This window comes from Arachis hypogaea, chromosome 16, assembly GCF_003086295.3.
Source record: "Arachis hypogaea cultivar Tifrunner chromosome 16, arahy.Tifrunner.gnm2.J5K5, whole genome shotgun sequence".
In the NCBI taxonomy this organism is placed as follows: domain Eukaryota; kingdom Viridiplantae; phylum Streptophyta; class Magnoliopsida; order Fabales; family Fabaceae; genus Arachis; species Arachis hypogaea.
In genome coordinates this window covers 63,283,126-63,290,178 of record NC_092051.1, presented here as the reverse complement: position 1 = coordinate 63,290,178, position 7,053 = coordinate 63,283,126, and the positions used below count along the sequence as shown (strand labels likewise).

The following is a 7,053-nucleotide window of genomic DNA, read 5'->3' as shown; positions in this document are numbered from 1 at the left end:
CCTTCTTGGATTGTTGATGAAGATGAGATTGTTGCTACTTGGTTCCTCTCCATCTTCTTGGTGAGGTCAGCCAGCTGCTGGGTAATGAGCTTGTTTTGGGCCAACAGAGCATCTACATTGTTTAGCTCCATCACTTCTCTTGTGTTCCCTCTTTTGGAAGCATAGAAGTAGTCGTTTTCTGCTACTGTTTCAATAACATCTATGGCTTCCTCAATGGTCTTCTTCTTGTTCAAGGATCCTCCAGATGAATGGTCCACGGCCTTCTTTGACTCATAAGAGAGACCTTCATAGAAAATGTGCAGCTGGACCCATTCATTGAACATGTCAGGTGGACACCTCCTTGTCAAGTCCTTGAACCTCTCCAATGCTTCATACAGAGTCTCACCATCTTGTTGCCTGAAAGTTTGAACCTCAGCTCTCAGCCTATTGATTTGTTGAGGAGGGTAGAATCTTGCTAAGAATTTGTTCACCACATCCTCCCAAATTGTCAAGCTCTCCCTTGGGAAGGATTCCAGCCACTTGGCTGCCTTGTCCCTGAGTGAGAAAGAAATAAGAGCAGTCTATAGGCGTTAGGATGAACACCATTAGATTTCACTGTGTCACATATTCTCAGGAAGGTGGTCAAATGTTGATTGGGGTCTTCTTGAACACCTCCTCCAAACGAACAGTTGTTCTGGACAAGGGTGATGAGCTGTGGTTTAAGTTCAAAGTTGTTGGCATGGATTGTTGGCTTTTGGATGCTACTTCCACAATTGCCTGGGTTTGGAATAATGTAAGAGCCCAAAACTCTTCTATCCTCCCCAGCATGATTTGCTCCACCTCCTCTGCCATGGTTGTGAGTCTCTTCTTCATGATGATTTTCCATGTTTTCTTCCATGTTTGGTTCAAAGTATTCCTCAAAGTGTTCCTCCTCTTCTTCAGCACTAACTACTCGTTTTTCTTTTGCCTCCCTCCATAGTCTAAGGAAGGTTCTCTCAGGTTCAGAATCAAAGGAAGTTGAAGCCCCGCTTCTTCTCCCTGTCATACAACCAACAAGTACAAGCAAAGAAAATAAGTGCAGACAGTATTTGTGTCAGAATTACTGTTAGTTGTGGGTGATGCAATATATCAAACAGTTAGTGGGTTAGCAAACAGAATTGAAAATAACAAAGAAAAATAAAAGAGTAGAGGGGGAAGGGAAGAAGTTTAACTGAAACAAAAAGTAAATTACTCAAACAGAAAAATGTAATTCACAAAATAAAAATGCTCAATCTAGTGATCTTCCAATTTAATCATTGTTGATTCACAATCAATCCCCGGCAACGGCGCCATAAACTTGATGCACGGAAAACTTTTCTCTCAACAAATCTCCCTTCGGCAAGTGTACCGAAGTTGTCATCAAGTAAAAACTCACAATAGAGTGAGGTCGAATCCCACAGGGATTGATTGATCAAGCAACTTTAATTAGAAGAATGTTCTAGTTGAGCGAATCCAGAATTTGGGTTGAGAGTTGCAGAAAATAAAATGGCGGGAATGTAAATAACAGAAAAGTAAATTCTAGAATTAAAGAACTGGAAGTAAATGACTGAAAATAAAATGCAGAATTGTAAATGGGAATGGGGGATTTGCTCAAAAAAGTAAATAGCAGAAATTAAAGAGAATGGGTAAGATCAGAGATGGGGAGTTCATTGGGCTTAGGAGATGTTGCAATTCCCCGGATCAAGTTCATTTTCATCTCTTCCTCAATCAATGCACTCATTGATCTCCTTGGCAATCTTAAGTGATTGAATTACAATTTCTTGCAATTCAATCTCTCAAATCTTGATCAATAGCCAATTCCTTGGTAAATTGCTCATGAGAAGAGATGAAGTATGGTCACTGATTATACCACATGCATTTCCCAAATCAAGTGTTGAGAGGGTTGTAGTCACATACCCATGCAAACCCAATTTGGTCCAGCATGAGAAAGCATTTTTAGCTTGATCTCTTCATTCCTCTTTCAAGGTTCAAAAGAGATCCAAGTTTGAATAGCTTCTCTTCCAAGATAACTACTCAATTGGATGAAGATCGAAATCTTTCAAGTAAAATCAAGAGGAAAGATAGAAGAAGAATAATGAAAATTAGTATTGATCCATCAAATTACAACAGAGCTCCCTAACCCAATGAAAGGGGTTTAGTTGTTCATAGCTCTTGAAAATGATAATAAAGATGGAGAATACATCATAAAATTAGAAATTGCAAAGAAAGTAAATACAGAGAGTAGTTCTCTTTTTCCCAGCCTTCCAAAACTCCTTCTCAATTTAAAGCTACTCCTATATATACTACTCTTCTCAGCTTCTAGTGTGATTCTTCAAGTCTTGGGCCTTTGGATCTTGAGTTTGAAGCAGTTCCTTTCTTTATTTGGGCTTGGCTTTACTTGCAAAGAGAAAGTGCGAAGTGGGCGGAGACTTTAGTTCAGGACGTTAGGGGTGTTAATATTTAGTGAGAATAATAGTTCGAGAACGTTAGTGACACTTAACATTGTCACTAACGTTCCAATGCACCCCTTTGCCTCACGTTAAAACCCACGTTAACTAGGTTAACGTGGCTTTTAACGTTCCAGTGTGCCCCTTCTTGCTTCACGTTAAAGCCCACGTTAACTAGGTTGACGTGGCTTCTAACGTGACCCTTGCCATCCTTCGAAAACGTTAGTGACATTGAACATTGTCACTAACATTCCAATGTGCCCCTAGGTCTCACGTTAGAGTCCACGTTAACTAGGTTAGCGTGGCTTCTAACGTGGCCATCTTTAGCCATCCCAACGTTAGTGACAATGTTGAGTGTCACTAACGTTGGTTCATCCTTCATTCCTCATCGTTAGCTTCCACGTTAACCAAGTTAACGTGGAAGTTAACGTGACTCTTGGGGGTTGTGTGGTTGTTTCAACGTTAGTGACAATGTTGAGTGTCACTAACGTTGTCGACAACTCTTCATCCCTTACGTTAGTTCCCACGTTAACCAAGTTAACGTGGGAGTTAACGTGGTACTTTGCATCATAGGCCAACGTTAGTGACAATGTTGAGTGTCACTAACGTTGGCTTCTCTTTCCCCCTTAACGTTAGAGGCCACGTTAACTAGGTTAACGTGGCTTCTAACGTGGCCACTTATGAGTAATTGCCAACGTTAGTGACAATGTTAAGTGTCACTAACGTTGGCTCAACTTCTCTTCTCCACGTTAGAGTTCACGTTAACTTAGTTAACGTGACTCTCTAACGTGGGCATTGATGGCTTTTTGAGAGTGTTATTGGCAATCACTTTTCTCATTAACCTTGCAAGTTACCTCCCATTTTCTTGCTTCCTTTTGGTCCGAAAATCAAGCAATAAAGTGCATCAAAGCTCTAGTCCAAGTCATGAGTAATGCAACATAATAATTGTCACTAAACTTATGCAAAATCCTCATAAAATTATGTAAAATGCACAATGTATGCTTGAATCAAGGCATAGGTGAATATCTACCCAAAACTAGCTTATTTCCTAAAGAAATGCATGAAACTAACCTAAAAACAGTAAAGAAAAGGTTAGTGAAACTGGCCAAGATGCCCTGGTATCAAATTCCTAGGGAGAACGACCCGGGATCAATACTCTCGGTCATAGATTTTAGAATTGTTTGATGCGGTATTTGCGTGTTGGTTAGACTATACTCACGATCAGAATCATTGCTAGTTTCTAACCGGCATAAGAATATTCCTGTTCATCACTTACAAAGAACTCCATGCTTTAGTTCAGCAAGAGCTACCTCAGAAGCTTCCAGACCCTGGACGCTTTCTGATTCCTTGCACCATAGGCACTATGACCTTTGAAAAGACTCTGTGTGACCTAGGTTCAAGAATTAACCTCATGCACTCTCAGTAATGGAGAAGCTAGGCATCATAAAGGTGAAATATGCAAACATCTCTTTAGAGATGGCAGACAAGACCATGAGGAAACCATATGGCATAGTGGAGGATGTCTTGGTTAAAATTGAAAACCACTACATCCCAGCAATTTATCTTAGACGTAGGAAAGGATGAGGATGACTGTGTCATCCTTGGAATACCTTTCCTAGCCATAGCTAATGCTATCATTGATGTGGCTAAGGGAGAACCAACCCTAAAGTTAGGAGAGGATCACATCTTATTCAAGATGCCTCAACCCAATTCTCCCTCTAAAAGAGAGATAACTGTGCAACACCTAGTGTGCCAACCCTCTCTTTCTGTTCAGAGCTCTGTAGAGCCCCCAGACATCAATTCTAAGTTTGGTGTTGGGCAACTCTCAACAAGCTCTGACCACAAAGGTACTAAACAAAATGTACCTAAAGGCTGGAAGGACAAGAAAGTCCCAACTGAAGGCCTCTCACCTGGCATGAGAGTTGTCTGACTAAGAAGCCAGCCTTACCACATACAGTGACCTGTATCCTATCTCTAGAGCATGTAGAGCTCATCCATGAGAGGATAGACAGAAAATTCACTGTTAGGGGTAAAAATCTGAGCCCATACTCACCTCCTTAAGGAGCTGAAGGTCAAGCTAATGACTTTAAAAGAGCGCTTATTGGGAGGCAACCCGACTTTACTCAACCATTTATTTTCTTTTTGTTTTTCCTTTCAGAGTTCAGAGTCATGATCATGTGCATCAGTCAGGAGATAGATTTCACAGCAGTGAAAACAGAACACTCCAAGTGGAGTGTTAAAGTTGAACACCAGCGAGGAAGCCCTCCTGGGCGTTCAACGCCCCAAGAGGGGAGCATTGCTGGCGTTCAACGCTAGCCAGGGAGCAGCCCCTAGGCATTCAAATGCCAGTGTAAAGAAGCAGGGAATCTGGAATTCCCTAGCGTCTCAAGACCAAGAGGTCCCACAGAAGCTCCACCTACCCCACCTTCTTCCCTATTGATCATATTTGCTCGAGGATGAGCAAAACTCTTAAATTTGGTGTTACCAAAGCTTTTCTTTATGACTTCTACCACTCTTAAGTATAGAAGAAGAGGATGGAGCAAACTAGGAAGCTTGCACAAGAGCCTGTGCAGCTGCCTCAACAAAGACAAAGGAGTGATATTGAAGAGATCAAGCACTACATTGGATCCTAAAGGAGGAGCACTAGCCACCATTATTCAGGTGGATTTGTTTTCTTTACACGCCTTTCCTGTTAATTTTCTATTTTCTGTATGTTTATTTATCTATTTTCTTGCTCTAGTTGCATGATCATTTGCATTGATGTCTAAACAAGTTGCAAAATGTTCATTATATCTCTCACCTTGCTTAAATGAAAATTTTTTAGAAAAAAATTGAGAGATGCATTTATTTCAAGTTTAAAATAAGATTAGTTTAATTACTTTGATGTGGTATCACTTGCTTTTATTTTCTAAATGTATGATTAAACAGTGCAAATTTGAAGTGGAAATTTATGAATGTTGGCTCTTGAAGGAATAAGGAAAAAGGAAAAATATTATTGATAATCTGAAAAACCTAAAAATTGATTCTTGAAGTAAGAAAAAATAGCAAAAAGCAAAAGAAAATGCAGATTGCAAAAGAAAAAAATTATATGCATGCAAAAAAAACAAGAAAGAAAAATGATGAAAAAGAAAAAAATAAAAAGTTGAAATATCCATTACTGCCCTGAAAATTCAGGAAGAGGAGGGCAGATTGAAAAGTCAGTAACCCTTTAAACTAAAAGGCAAGGGTAAACAAACCCAAGGCTTTGATCATTAATAGATAGGAGGGCCCAAGGGAATAAAATCCTGGCCTAAGCGGCTAAACCAAGCTGTTCCTTACCATGTGGTTGTGGCGTGAAGGTGTCAAGTGAAAGCTTAAGACTGAGCAGTTAAAGTCGTGATCCAAAGCAAAAGAGTGTGCTTAAGAAGTCTGGACACCTCTATCTGGGGACTCTAGCAAAGCTGAGCCACAATCTGAAAAGGTTCACCCAGGTAAAGTGTCTGTGGCATGAATGTATCGGTGGTAATACTGAAAAACAGAGTGCTTAGGGTCACGGCCAAGACTCAAAAAGCTGTGTTCAAGAATCAAAATAAGCTTAACTAAGAGAGTCAATAATATCAACTGGATTCTAAGTTCTTAAAGATGCCAACATCTCTAAGTTTCAATAGATAGTGAGATGCCAAAACTATTCAAAAATAAAAAGCTACTAAGTCCCGCTCATCTGATTTTAACTAAGCTTCATTTGAAACTTAGAAACTTATTATAATCTTAATTTTCTTTTTTATCCTACTGTGTTTTTAGTTGCTTGGGGACAAGCAACAGTTTAAGTTTGGTGTTGTGATTAGCGAATATTTTATATTATTTTTTACATTATTTTCATATAGTTTTTAGTAGTTTTTGTTTAGGTTTTATTAAGTTTTTATAGGTTTTAGTGTTAAAATCACATTTTTGGATTCTACTATGAGTTTTTGTGTTTTTTGGTAATGTCAAATATTTTCTGGCTGAAATTGAGGAGTTAGAGCAAAAGTCTGATTCAGAGACAGAGAAAGCACTGCAGATGCTGTCCAGATCTGACCTGCTTGCATTCGGAAGAACTTTTCTAGAGCTACAAAAGCCCAAATGGAGCACACTTAATGGCTATGGAAAGCTGACTTCCAAAGCTTTCTAACAATATTTAATAGTTTATACTTTGCTTTGGATTAGAAGGCCCAAAACTAGCATCCATCGCCAGCTACCTGCACTCTTCCAGACTTCCAGCGCCCAAAGAGCAAAGCCCAACGTCCAAAGGCCCAGAAAGGACCCCTGGCTGGCTTTCCATGCCTAAGAGACCTCAATGCACGTGGATCTCATCAAAGCTCAGCCCAAATACTCACCAAGTAGGCCCCAGAAGTGGAATTTAGCACTAAATAGGCTGTTTTACTTTTACTAGTCATCTGTTTAGTATTTAAGGGATTAAACTTATGTAATTTACATATAATCTTAGACTTGAACATCTCTCATCACCTTCCTCCTCCTCTGGGAGGGAGGTCTGCCATTATTTTCATCTTTGTGTTTTTATTTTTAGTATGAGTTTCTAAACCTCCAAGGTTGAGGGGAGGAGCCCTGCTGAGTTCTATGAATTAATTAAAGT

General features: G+C 39.6%; 1 non-coding gene across 1 annotated transcript; it reads left to right on the top strand.

Annotated features, from left to right (window-relative positions):
• Window positions 1-321: 321 nt before the first annotated feature.
• Window positions 322-425, top strand: LOC112760184 (small nucleolar RNA R71). Its single transcript, XR_003180636.1, has one exon. It is a non-coding gene; the product is annotated as a small nucleolar RNA R71 (small nucleolar RNA).
• Window positions 426-7,053: the final 6,628 nt, after the last annotated feature.